This window comes from Python bivittatus, unplaced genomic scaffold (genome assembly GCF_059951505.1).
Source record: "Python bivittatus isolate LINGU-HERP-01145 unplaced genomic scaffold, Pbiv_v1 ctg000480_np1212, whole genome shotgun sequence".
In the NCBI taxonomy this organism is placed as follows: Eukaryota; Metazoa; Chordata; class Lepidosauria; order Squamata; family Pythonidae; genus Python; species Python bivittatus.
Genome location: NW_028277075.1, coordinates 107,181,864 through 107,194,032, shown reverse-complemented (window position 1 = coordinate 107,194,032; position 12,169 = coordinate 107,181,864).

The following is a 12,169-nucleotide window of genomic DNA, read 5'->3' as shown; positions in this document are numbered from 1 at the left end:
AGTGTGGTTGTTCCTTGTATTCAGTTCAGGCTTAAGATGTCTGGAAGAGTTAGGAGGTATGTTAGCTCAGTTTGCTGCTGACTCTGAATTTAGAGCTCTGAAACTTTTAGAGCCATGCCTTTCCTGCATGATTAGGAAACTGCAAGCTCTTACAGTATGAGACACTCTATTATTGTGACTGAGGAAACATAAACTTGCTTGCTGAGAGTTTCTCCTGAATCAGGATGACCTGCATTCAACATATTCTGAATCTGCTTTAGTCCCTTCTGGGCTTCTCATCCAGGAACATGACATTCCAAGAAGCTAATTGGTAAACAGATCCTAGGATTTTAATAAGTTTTCAGAAGTGGCAGAGAAATCTCCCAAAAGCAGCCATTATTTAGACTAAAATTCTCTACTTATTTACCTGGAAGTAACCAACAACAAGTAACATTAGTGGGACATTTTGGAATGTATTCTTATGCTACCATATAAATAGTATGGTAAATCGATACCTGAACAGGTACTGTATATTTGGAGGGCTCAGTTTTATGTAGTTTGAGACTTGGTCCAACTTTTTGGACTGAACACAATACTTTTAAGATGAATACTGGAGGTCCTTACAAATCAGTGGGACCAGGGCAAAACCTAAATTTGATTCACTTAAATTAAACATATTCCATATTACTGCACTCTGTTACTTAATACATTTCTCCTTCTAGCATATTCAAAATTAAAATTCAGTCTTGTGAGGTTCTGTTGTGGCACTCAGTGTCATGGTGGGCCTCAGATTATACATTCCCAAGTTGAAAGGCATTTTGTTTTTACCAGAAACTAGCATTTCTTCTGAACTACTCAAGTGAGAATTTGTTTATTTTTTGCATTTATTTTTGCAGTGCTCCCTGAGGTGAAGCACCTACCAAGGAAATCTGGTTCTTGAACTTCTCATGGTTAGAGTAATGATGATGGTGATGATGATGACGATGATGACACATGGTGTACTGCTTAAGGCACCAGGCTAGAAACTGGGAGACCGTGAGTTCTAGTCCCACCTGAGGCACAAAGCCAGCTGGGTGATCATGGGCCAGTCGCTTTCCCTCAGCCCTAGGAAGCAGGCAAGGGCAAACCACTTCTGAAAAACCTTGTCAAGAAAACTGCAGAGACTAGTCAGGAGTCAAAAACTGATTTGAATGTATCATCATCATCATCATCATATAAAGGATATATAATATTGTGATTCACTTCAAATCACATTTCTGGTCATCTTGTTTTTTTCCTGGAACATACTAAGAAACTGTTGAACAGATAGTTAATCACATTTTCCCAATAAAACCCTGATTTTGTTTTGAGGAGCCAAGCAGCCATTACTGTGTTGGAGTAAAAATAAGCAACACACAGCCTGTGGGCGCCGTCTACCCAATAAATCTTTCCGTTGGACCCATCCTTTTCTTATGGAGCTTATAAAGGCTTGTCTAATAAGCCATCGCATGGTGGGAATGTGGCACTGCCTGAGCCGAGAAAGAAAGCAGAGTGAGCTGGAAGAATTGCTCACACTTCTCCTTGTTCTAACCTTAAATTAGGCTTATTGTGTTTTACATTAATCTGAGGACTTTTTTAAAAGCAAAGACTGCACAAAAATGTGCATCTCTCCAGTAGTGCTTTTTGTATATTACTCTTCTGAATATATGCATTTTATGTAGATTTTTTCCTTTATATACACACTTTGTACTCCTTTTTTCTTAGAGAACTGCCCTGAACAAATAGAAAAACTTTTAAAAATAGAAGAATAATTGGATTTTGGCCCATTTGTTAGCTCAAAAATGAAAAGCTAGCTAGGTTTGCATTCAGTAGGAACCAAACTAGTTCTTTAGATGTTTTCTGAACTTGCCCAGCTCTCGCTGTTGAGGAACATTTCCTTGCTGTAAGCCATATTACTGGGAATGGTGGGAGTTGAAGCCCCAAGCATCTGTAAGGCACCTTGCTCTGTCTTTGTATTCTTTGGCCTAGAGTAGAGATGCATGATTTTTGCTGGCAGAGGACTGCATTTAAGAGTCAGATGGCAGAGGAGGACTTCCAGGGAAGATATGGCAAACTGAAGACAGCTCTGTGAAACCTGAGACAACAACCGCAGCAAAGACCAAGGAACTGGTGAGTAGACAGGTTCCTTAGAACCTCTACAGATAAGGAGAGGGCAGAAGATCACTCACATGTGCTCCAGACGGCTGTTCCTCACAAGGAGACTGCAGATCAGCGGTTTTCCATAGGTGTGAGTGCCAGGAGATGATGGGATCAGCCATCTTGCACGCAACCATGGCAGAGCCTTTTAAAGGACGCTAAGTTCGCAAACTTCACTTTCTAATCACTTTTGGAAATTGTCTATTAACCATTTTAAAGCTATTAGAGACCTTCGGAATGACAAGTTTGAAAAGTCTTCATTGGGTGAGTTTATCTTCAACTCTGAACAAAAGAAAAATTAATTATAAGTTTAAGAACTTAAAGAATATGAAATAAACAGCAACAAGCTAAATAAGATTTTGATCTAAGAGTTATAAATGTATTAAAGGTTCAAATAAATTTGGAATATTGACTTTTACTTTAAGACTTTGGAATTAATTATAAAAAATAAACAGCTTCTCATGGGAAACAGATTTATTTTGGCTATCCTGGCTATTGTAAGCCATAACAAAGATAAGTGATGATTTTAGAAACTGGACACTAGAGGGGACTAAGGATTCTGAGCAGAAGAAAAAAATACAAGCCTGTTGTTGAGGTCAGTTAATACTGAGACTTACAAAATGGCACAAAACGTTATAATATCGGAAATATTAAAGGAGATCTTTGAAGAATGGAGCTAGAAACTAGTAACTACATTATCAACAATGTCAGTAATGATGTCTGCTTCTATGGATAGACTATGTCTAAAAGCTGTTAATGAAGGAATGTCAGATGTGGAACAAATTGTATCTGACAAGACAGAGAAAATACCAAAAGTGGAACTACAAATGACAGGCCAAGAGAATGATTTGGAAAAGAATGCTTTACTGGATATACAAAAGAAACTAGCTGAAGTTTTAAAAATCAAAGGGGAAATACAAATGATAAACTAGAGAATGACCTGGAAAATGTTTTCTTATTGGATCTACAAAGAGAATTGTTAAAGCCTTGAAGAAATCTGTGTGATGGGATAAAGAAGAATTGAAGAGAAATCAAATCCTACGACAATCTTTGATTGAATTGAAGACCAAGACTGTTAGAAGTAAAAGGAAGGAATATAAAGTTGGTTTATTTGAGCAAGGTTAAAATAAGACATTTTTTGCAAAGTTCTGGCAATCCTTTATGGACTTTTTGCTGTCACCAGGATTGAAAAGATGATGTTTTATGGATTTGCTTATAGATAAGGGATGGGATATGGGATGTAGAGATACCTATTTGTAACCTTAGAGGGGGTGAAGAGTTATTAAATTTGTTTATACTTGTGATGAAGATTGAAAGTCACTTATTTATATATTTCTTTTCTTTTTCTTTATTATGTTCTTTATTTTCTTTTTCTTTCTTTCTTTTTCTTTTTTCCTGCACTTTTTTTCTTTTTTTCCATTCTTTTCTCTTTCTCTAAGTTTAGTTTGTATTAGTTTTTACTATTGTAATTAAAATTCTTAATAAAAATTATATATAAAAAAAGAGTCAGATGGGGGGAGGATGGTTGAGGAGCATAATGGGTGGGTTGATGATGCAAACTCAGTGGGACCGCATTGGAAGGACTAAGATTTTCTGCCCTGTCCTCAGGGGTTTTAATGGAACAGTTCGGAATTTCTATAGTTTTAGCCTAAAGTGTTCAGGTTTTAGAGCTTACAATACACTTTTCACATTGTTTTCTACCTCAGTATGGTAGAGAATGCTGCTACCATTTTTAACCATCACAACCTGGGTGGAAGGGGATAACTACAAAAAAAGAGGGCTTGAGGCTTCCAATCTATTCCTGTTTATTTGTTCTTGAATCTGCCATTCTCTTGTCTGGATAAATGGAGCAATAAGTTTAGAGTGTTCAGAATACAGAATTCTGCCTCAGTGCCAAGCACTAGAGTGAGTGAACAGTATCCTGACTAAATTGACTTCATCTTAATTTCACACTGGATTCCACACTGAAAAGGAGTTTCTAGTTTTGGAGTCTAAATATCTGCCAGTATTTTATTGACAAGCAGATCTACTTCTGGTTGCTGGCTCTAGAACTGTAGGAGGAATTCCAGCCTAAAACACTAATGGCTGAGAGGAAAAAAAACACGCAGTATGTTAAGACAAAATAAAAGCTGACTAGCTAAATATTTACTAAACAGGATTATTATTATTTTTTTACATGTAAGATTTGTTTGCGTGGGATTTTTTCAAAAGATATAATGTTTAAGGCAATACAATACTAACGAGTATGGGTTTGCTACACCACCAATGAATGTGCCTAAGTAGCCATTTTCTGAATAAATTAGCAAGGGACTAAAAAATAGCTCCTAAAGGAAACCCTGCCAGGATTAATTGGGGAGGCTATTCTACAGACAAGAGAACCACATTATATGGAGAAATTAGAACTGGGATTAATATAGTGATTATCAGCTGAGGAGGCAGCTGGCCTGGACCATCTCAAGACACCATATCCAGCAGGTGGAGAGGGGGGACACATAAGAGGGGTTGAATGAAGCCTTTCACTCACCTTACTCAGTGTCATGCCATGTTTTCTACTGTGACTGCCTTTGAAGGAAATCTCAGCTGGAGACTTTGGATTCACATTTTTAATAGACCAACTCCTACAGCAGAAGTTTCTAGATCAGTTTTGGGGTTTAGGGGAAGGATACACTCTAAGTACCTTTTCGTATCAATAACAGTAAAGCTAGTTTCATCTTAATTTCAAATATCAACTAGAACTCAGGACCTTCCTGAAGCTGGAAAATTGTGAGTAGGAGGTGCCTATCTGCAGGCAGCTCCTTCCTTTATTTGATGCATTGATTCTGCCATTTTTTTTAAAGCAATGTACAAGGTGGGTGGTTGTTTTTCTTTTACGAAGAGAAAGTTACAAATTTAGTAATGTGGGGGGGGGAATCAGAAAGGCAGATGGAAACAAGCAAATTCAGGTAGCATTTCTTAAAATCAAACAACTGATTTTATTATGAGCAGCTGGAAGGGAATAGCCGTTGATTTCTTGGAGACGAGGAGCCAGAACCGCCACTGAGTCTGGCCAGACTGCAGGAATTGGCTTTGCTTGCTGCTCTCCCCTTCAGAGCAGCCATCTGGAAATAGCTGGTGATGGGAAACGTTCTGGGAGATGACAAGCTGGAAAGAGCAAGTGCTCCTCCTAACAGTGTGTTTTTCCCCTCTGCTGCATCAAGGTGATATGGTCTGCAAAGTATTGACAAAATAAAAATGCCATAAAAATTATTATGAGCGAATAGAAACACAAGAAATACGTTGGCATTAAAAAAAATGGTAATGCAATATAAACTCAGAACTATGAAACCAACATATTATGGCTTTGAGGTCATATTTACTCTTGATTGATTGATTGACTATATCCTTGCACCACCATGCTCTCAGTGGATTCCTGGCAGGGTGGAGCATAAAACATATCATAAAGCACAAAATAAAAATTACACAGCAATCTCTTAAAGTAGCAGAATTATACTACTGTAGGCATCTCCCAACAATAAGATCTAACTATTAAAAACTCACTTTAACAGTTCCATCTTCACTACCTTCCTAAATATTGGGAGGGATGGCCTCACATGGATCTCTGGACAGAGGCTGTTCCAGAGGGAAAGGACTACCACAGAGAATAATGGACTTTGACCCTCCCAGTGTATCTCTTGTTGGGGGAACCATCAGCATCTGTAATGGTATGTGGGAATGACCTTGGGAGACAGGGTGAAAAGATGCTGCCTAGGGTACAGTCAGGTAAAAGAGATCATAACTCGCAGCTACATAGTGGGCAGAGCAAGGGGCTCAGAAGGAATCCTCCCTAAGTTTTTGGGCGATAAAAGTGACAGCGAGAAAATTGTACTTTCAGACTTGCAAGATTCTGTTAATGTAGCCTTACAATAAAGTAGAATTAACTTATCTGGTTGTGTTTCCTATCTGGTCTATCTGGTAAGGCTGACATCAATCTCGCAAGTCTGAATGCGCTATGCTATGCTATGCTATGCTATGCTATGCTATGCTATGCTATGCAGCTATAGTAACAGAATCTTGCAAGTCTGAATACACTTCCCCTCTCTTTCCTTTTATTTTCATGAGAACTAGGGAGGGCCTATCTTGCTCTAGACTCAGATCTCTTTTATCTGACTGTTGCTTTGGTAGTAACTCTTCGTCTTGTCGCTCAAGGCCATTCCTTCTTCCCTCCACAACTATATGTAGAGCTCATTGCTGTAATTTACATGGGAGGTGACAAGGCTATGAGTCACCAGGACCTCTTTCTCCAGGAAAGGACACAACTGGTGCACTAGCCTGAAGCTGTTTCTATCCATGGTTCTACTTGCCTATATAGCAGTAGCTGTGAGTCTAAAAGGATCTCCCAAATATGGACAAATATGGTCTTCACATGGTGACCCAGGCTACCAGCAATCCAGTCACCAGACTCTGGATTGAGACAGCTGGGTCAGAAGTGGCAACTGGTATCAGATTGCTGATTACCCTTTCCCTGGAACTCCCCTAGCACCTCATACCTGCCACACACAATATTTCCTCCATCCTTCCTTATTCCCCAGGTCCTCCAACAACCCCATCCCTTTCCCAATTAACCAAGCTGCATCTGAGCCATGCCGTCTTCCACTCCTCACACAGTCCAAGTAGGCCGGCAATTTTGCAAGCTGCTCCAACCAGCCTCTTTACTCATCTTCTCATTGCCCACCACCCATCCTCCCAACTGGGAGAAGCCACCCAGCTATGCTGCTATGCCAGCTAACAAAATGGAATCAGACAGCCCTCATTCCCAATCAGAATCACCTTAGCACCTTCCTCACAACCCAGGAAGCCCCAACGTCTCCCTGATCTTCCTCATACAAAGAATGAAGAAGAAAAATAACGCCATAAGAATTGCTTTTAGAGACACCATAAAAAATAACAGGGACAGAGTCTGTTCCATCCTGTGTTTTCAGTCTTCTAAAAACCTTCAGACCAAACATTGCAAGGACCCTCATCCTTATAAACACCATGACAGATCTCTTAGCTCAACTGAAACAATTTTATTTAGCTTCTGGAAAAGCTCTTTTCATCCAGGCTTCTGTTTTCAAGGTTGGTTTTATCTGGGACATAGCCCCTGAAAGATTTCTTCACTGTGTATTTTTGAAGTGTTTCCCTTCTGTGTTTTCTTGAGGGAGAAAACTAATCACAGCCCTTAACTTTCTTTTTGTCTAATGTTGTTGGCTTTGTGAATCCTATGGTGATTAATTCTGTGCTGTCTTACTGGATGATATAGCTTCTTTTCCTCTAGACCTCAAGGGGAAGGATTCCTTTATCTTCCCCTACAAGGGTGGCTATTTGTTCTCTATTAAAAACAGACTATTCAACATTTCACTGATCATCATCACATCCCTCTAAGGCAGCATTGCCTCTGCTGGAAATTGGTATAGCATCTTTTTCATGCTCCAAAAGTGCTTTTTCCACCCACCCGCCAAACAAACAACAAACCCAGTGTCTAAAAATCCACGGCCTGTTTTCAATATGCAATTTAGGACCTTATAACAGAGTCAATGCTCTCCCTGGTTAAAACCCAAATGTTCCACTTCAAATTGCAGTTCATAATGTGAATTTCAGGTACTCAGCCCTGGCTCCATTTTTTTTCTCATATAAATAAAAACCCCAATAATAGTTGTGTCTGGCTGTATATTTAATTTTCTGAACAGGACCACTCTTCCCTGTTCTCTAATAAGTTACTGCAACGCATAACAATGTTAATAATGCACTTTTGATGCCTCTCAGAAACTTCTGCTTGTTCAGAAATTCAGCCCTTAGGGACTGACTAAAGGAAACATATTGGGTTAATACTTAAAGTTCACTACTTCAAAGTCCTGGTGATTATCTCAGAATTCTTAAAAGACTTGGGAGTTAGATACTGAAAGTATGATCTCTTCTCACATGAACTAGTCCAAATTTTATATCCATTGTCAACATTCCTCTTTCAAATCTTGCTACATTCTGAAATGATGGAGAAATTACTCAAGAGGGGGCTTTGGCAACTGTGTTACCCTTTGCTTGGAATGAGCTCCCTAGAGACACTGGCCAAACTGATGCCTTTTATCTACCTTGTTTGCTCAGGTCTTCTAATGTGGGCCTTGAAACTGGCTTTAGCGGGCTTTTTCAGTTTAGAGGGCTAGATCATTCTGTTCCACTACAACTTTTCTGCTGGCTCTTTGATATTGCTTTTAATATTTTGGTAAGCCAGAAGGTAGCAAATAAATATTCAAAATACATAAACTATTGGCAACATAAGAACGTCCGATCATTCCAGGGATTGGCAATCTGATATCTTCCAGATACTTCAGATGTCATCCCTGGCCACTGGTTACTCTACATGGGGCTCACAGCATTACAGTCCAAAGCATCTGGAAGATAACAGGCTGCCTGCATCTCTTTTAAATCATACGTTACTGTGGCAAAAATTAGCTGCAGAGAGCTTCATGTTCTCTTATTCCATTCTTCTCCTCCAGGGTCATGATCACCTCCGTAGCTTGTTTTATTGTCAGAACTGACAAATTATAGTTAAAATTCTAAAAGGTTTGAAACTACAATTTATTCTAACCATGTAAAAAAAAAAAGAGTCTATTTTTTCTTCCATCTTTCCAAAAATCTGCCTAGAGGGTTAACAGACCATTTTTTGGTGGCAAGGTCACACAATGGTTCTTTGTTGAACTCACTGATTTGTACGACCTCATCAGAAGGCAGTGTTTGTATTCGATCTAGTGTCCTTTTACAAACTTGCTGCATGTGTTGTTATAGCATGAAAGTGCTGTGATTTCTTTCTTAGGATTCTTTGTACTGTTGTTAACTTTGGGACTCCTGCAAGCCTGCTCCTGTTTCTGCTTTGCATAGGTGCGGCACTGTCTTCACTACAGAAACACCAGCGCTCACCATCTGAACACTGAAAATAGAGGAAATGAAGCAAAATCAAACAGCGGCAAGAACAGAACAATAGAAGCAGGACAATAAAATAGTAATGTAGTGGCCAGTAGCAGAAAATAAAACCATGTAAGGATAAATTCTTAATACATACGGGTCCATACCACTGCTTTAAAAATTCATGGTTTCTAAAACAAACGGGAGAAAATGCCATGCACCTCTAGGTCCGCTACTCCATATTACAGGGCACTCCCCCTGAAGCAGCTATTTCCCTACTCCCTGCCAACTGTGGCAAAAATAATTTTTAAAAGTAATGGATAAAAAGTGCTTCGAGTATTCAAGAGCACTCTATAAATGTTAAGCATGATTATTAAATTGTTTTAATGCTGAGAGACTAATGCCTTGTTCTGAAACCAATTTTTTCTTGCAACAAACTGCGGGGCTTGATAATATTTCATTAAGGGTAATTACTGACATTGTGAATATAAGTTTCCATCAGACTTTAGAAGAAGGAAAATTGCCACAATTACTTGTCTATTGATTCCTCCTGTACTGCAGATGTATTCAGATGAGGGTAATTTGGTAAAAGGCTTTGAGTTTATTCCAACCCAGATGGGTCACAAGAGAGAAATCCAGGGGGAAAAAATCAAGCAAAAAAGACAGTCTTCCTCTGAATGTGAATAAACATATGCCATTGCAATCCCAGGCAGATCTTGCAGAAACAGGGAGATTTTTTCATGAGCATCTAAAGCAGCAAAAATGATTTTACATTTTGCAGGTTAATTAGGCAAAAGCAAACAGCTTGTGAAAGATAATCAAGTAGTCTTAAAGTATTTGTGTAACTGTGTGGAAAAATATGTTTTGTTCTCCAAATAAAATTCAACCAGAATACACTTTAGGGCAGTGAGGTTGGGTGGGGGAGGGATGGGGGACAATGTCATACACAGAAGTATAGCCTGAAATATCAAATGGTCATTCAACCTGATATATTTAACATTAGATCTTCATCCACTTTATTGGGCTCTGTTCTGAAGCAACTGGGAACTAGGAACCAGTTTCAGTGCTGTAAATATAAGAACATCCTCTGTACTCCTTTTGGATAGAGCTAAACTGGGAAATGGGCAAAAAGAAAAGATTTTTTTTTTTTAAGTTGTGGTGAGCTTAGAGGCAATAGCGACATATACAGAGAGGGCTGTGCATCTCAAGGGCACGATAGAATCCTGTGATTCATTTCATCAGATGAATGCCAGTGGGGAAGGAAGAGCTGGTGGGAGGGATGGACATTTTAGCACTCTAGTCACAAGAGGACTGTGTGCATTTGTGCACCCATGTTTGCAAAAGAGATCTTGGAGAGGCTTTGACCCCTCACCTTTCCCCCTAGAAATGGCACCCTGAAACTGGAACTGGTTTGTGTCTAAGAAAAACAGTTTTCAACATCTTTGAAAATTGGCCCTCTGTTATATCAGGAAAATATGTTTCACATTTTTAAGGTTTCTTTTGGAGAACCTTCCCCTGAGGACATGGGAGCAAAACATGCAGATAGAAGTAGAGGTAGAGGTAGAGATGAGAGAGAGAGAGAGACAGAAGAGATATAGACTTATAGAGATATGCAACGTACAGGTCTAAAGGACTGAAATAACTTGAAAAATCTTTTCTGTTGGATGGTCTTTGGAATAAGACAAGAAGAGGGCCATGTTCTCAAATGGATTCAGTTTTTTAAAAAAATCTGTTTCATGATCCTCCTGCTGGGGCTTTGGGATATAACTAAAGACATTTGCTATCAGCATGTCCCATCTATCTGCCCTAAAGCTCTCAGAGCAGAGAAATAAAGATGTTAAATTTATGTGATGCTCCATGTAAAAAGAGGGAAACTCTGACCCTCCAGGAGGGAGGGTGGAAGTCATGTAAAACCCCATTCATGGGGGCATGACATCCTATCCATATCTCTGCTCTCAGAGCTTAAGGGAAGGTGGATTGGATGTACCATTCTGAAACCATCTAGATAACCCTTCCTGCCCCCACTAAGTGCCAGGATCTGGATAGCTCCTAAAGGTAGTCCTCACTAACTACAACTGGAACCAGCAACTCTGTTGCTACGCGATGCAGTTATTAAGTGAAATATCATGTAACTGTGCTGACTTACGTCGTCAGACCTGGCTGCGGTCATTAAGTGAATCACCTGTGGTCGTTAAGCACGACATCACATGACTGCGACTTGCAACTTCCTGCCAGCTTTCTCATTGACTTTGCTTGTCAGAAGCCAGCTGTGAAGGTTGCAAATGGTGATCACATGACCATGGGACACTGCAACAGCTACAGCTTTGAGGACTGGTCATAAATCTCCTTTTTCAGCATTGTTGTAACTTCGAATGGTCACTGAATGAGTGGTCAGTAGCAAGGACTTCCTAAATAATCATCAAAAGTGTGAAGATCTGTGAGTTCAATTCCCAGTAGAGGGTTTGAATCCCATAGAATAACATCTGGCTACCTGCATCTGAAGAATCCCAATTAAGGACAAAACTGGTCACACAGTGCTTCCTGGTGGTCAATGTAACTGAAAAATACCATCTGTTTGTTGCCTTAATAAGACTTAACAATGATACGATAATTTAGAGTTTTCAGGTTGCCTCACAAACATTCTCGCAATAGCTTCTGTTGTGTGTTCCAGCCCAGTACTTTAGGGGTGAATTTACGTGTGCCTGATGCTCCATGAAATCCAGTCTCAAAAATATAATATGCAACTGCATGAAAAGAGTTGAGATTGTTTGCTGGATTTTTCTTCTCTTGTTCTTGACAGGCTTTTACTTACAAAACAACCAAGAATTCATATATGCCAGTGTCATAATTTGGAATTGAGACCATTTTGACAAATGTCAAGTTTCCAGCTGCCAGAGGCTTTCAGAGCAAATGACTCAAAACAGACGCGCACAAAAAATAGGTTTTTCTATTTCTTAAACGTTCTTTGTCATTCCCTTCATAAATTACATCCTAGGTTAAAAAAAAAATAGAGTTATTCTGGCAATGTAACTTCTTGTTTTCTTTTCACCAAATTATCCAAATTCCCTAAAAAAACACCTGCTCTGTAATGCTTAGGGGG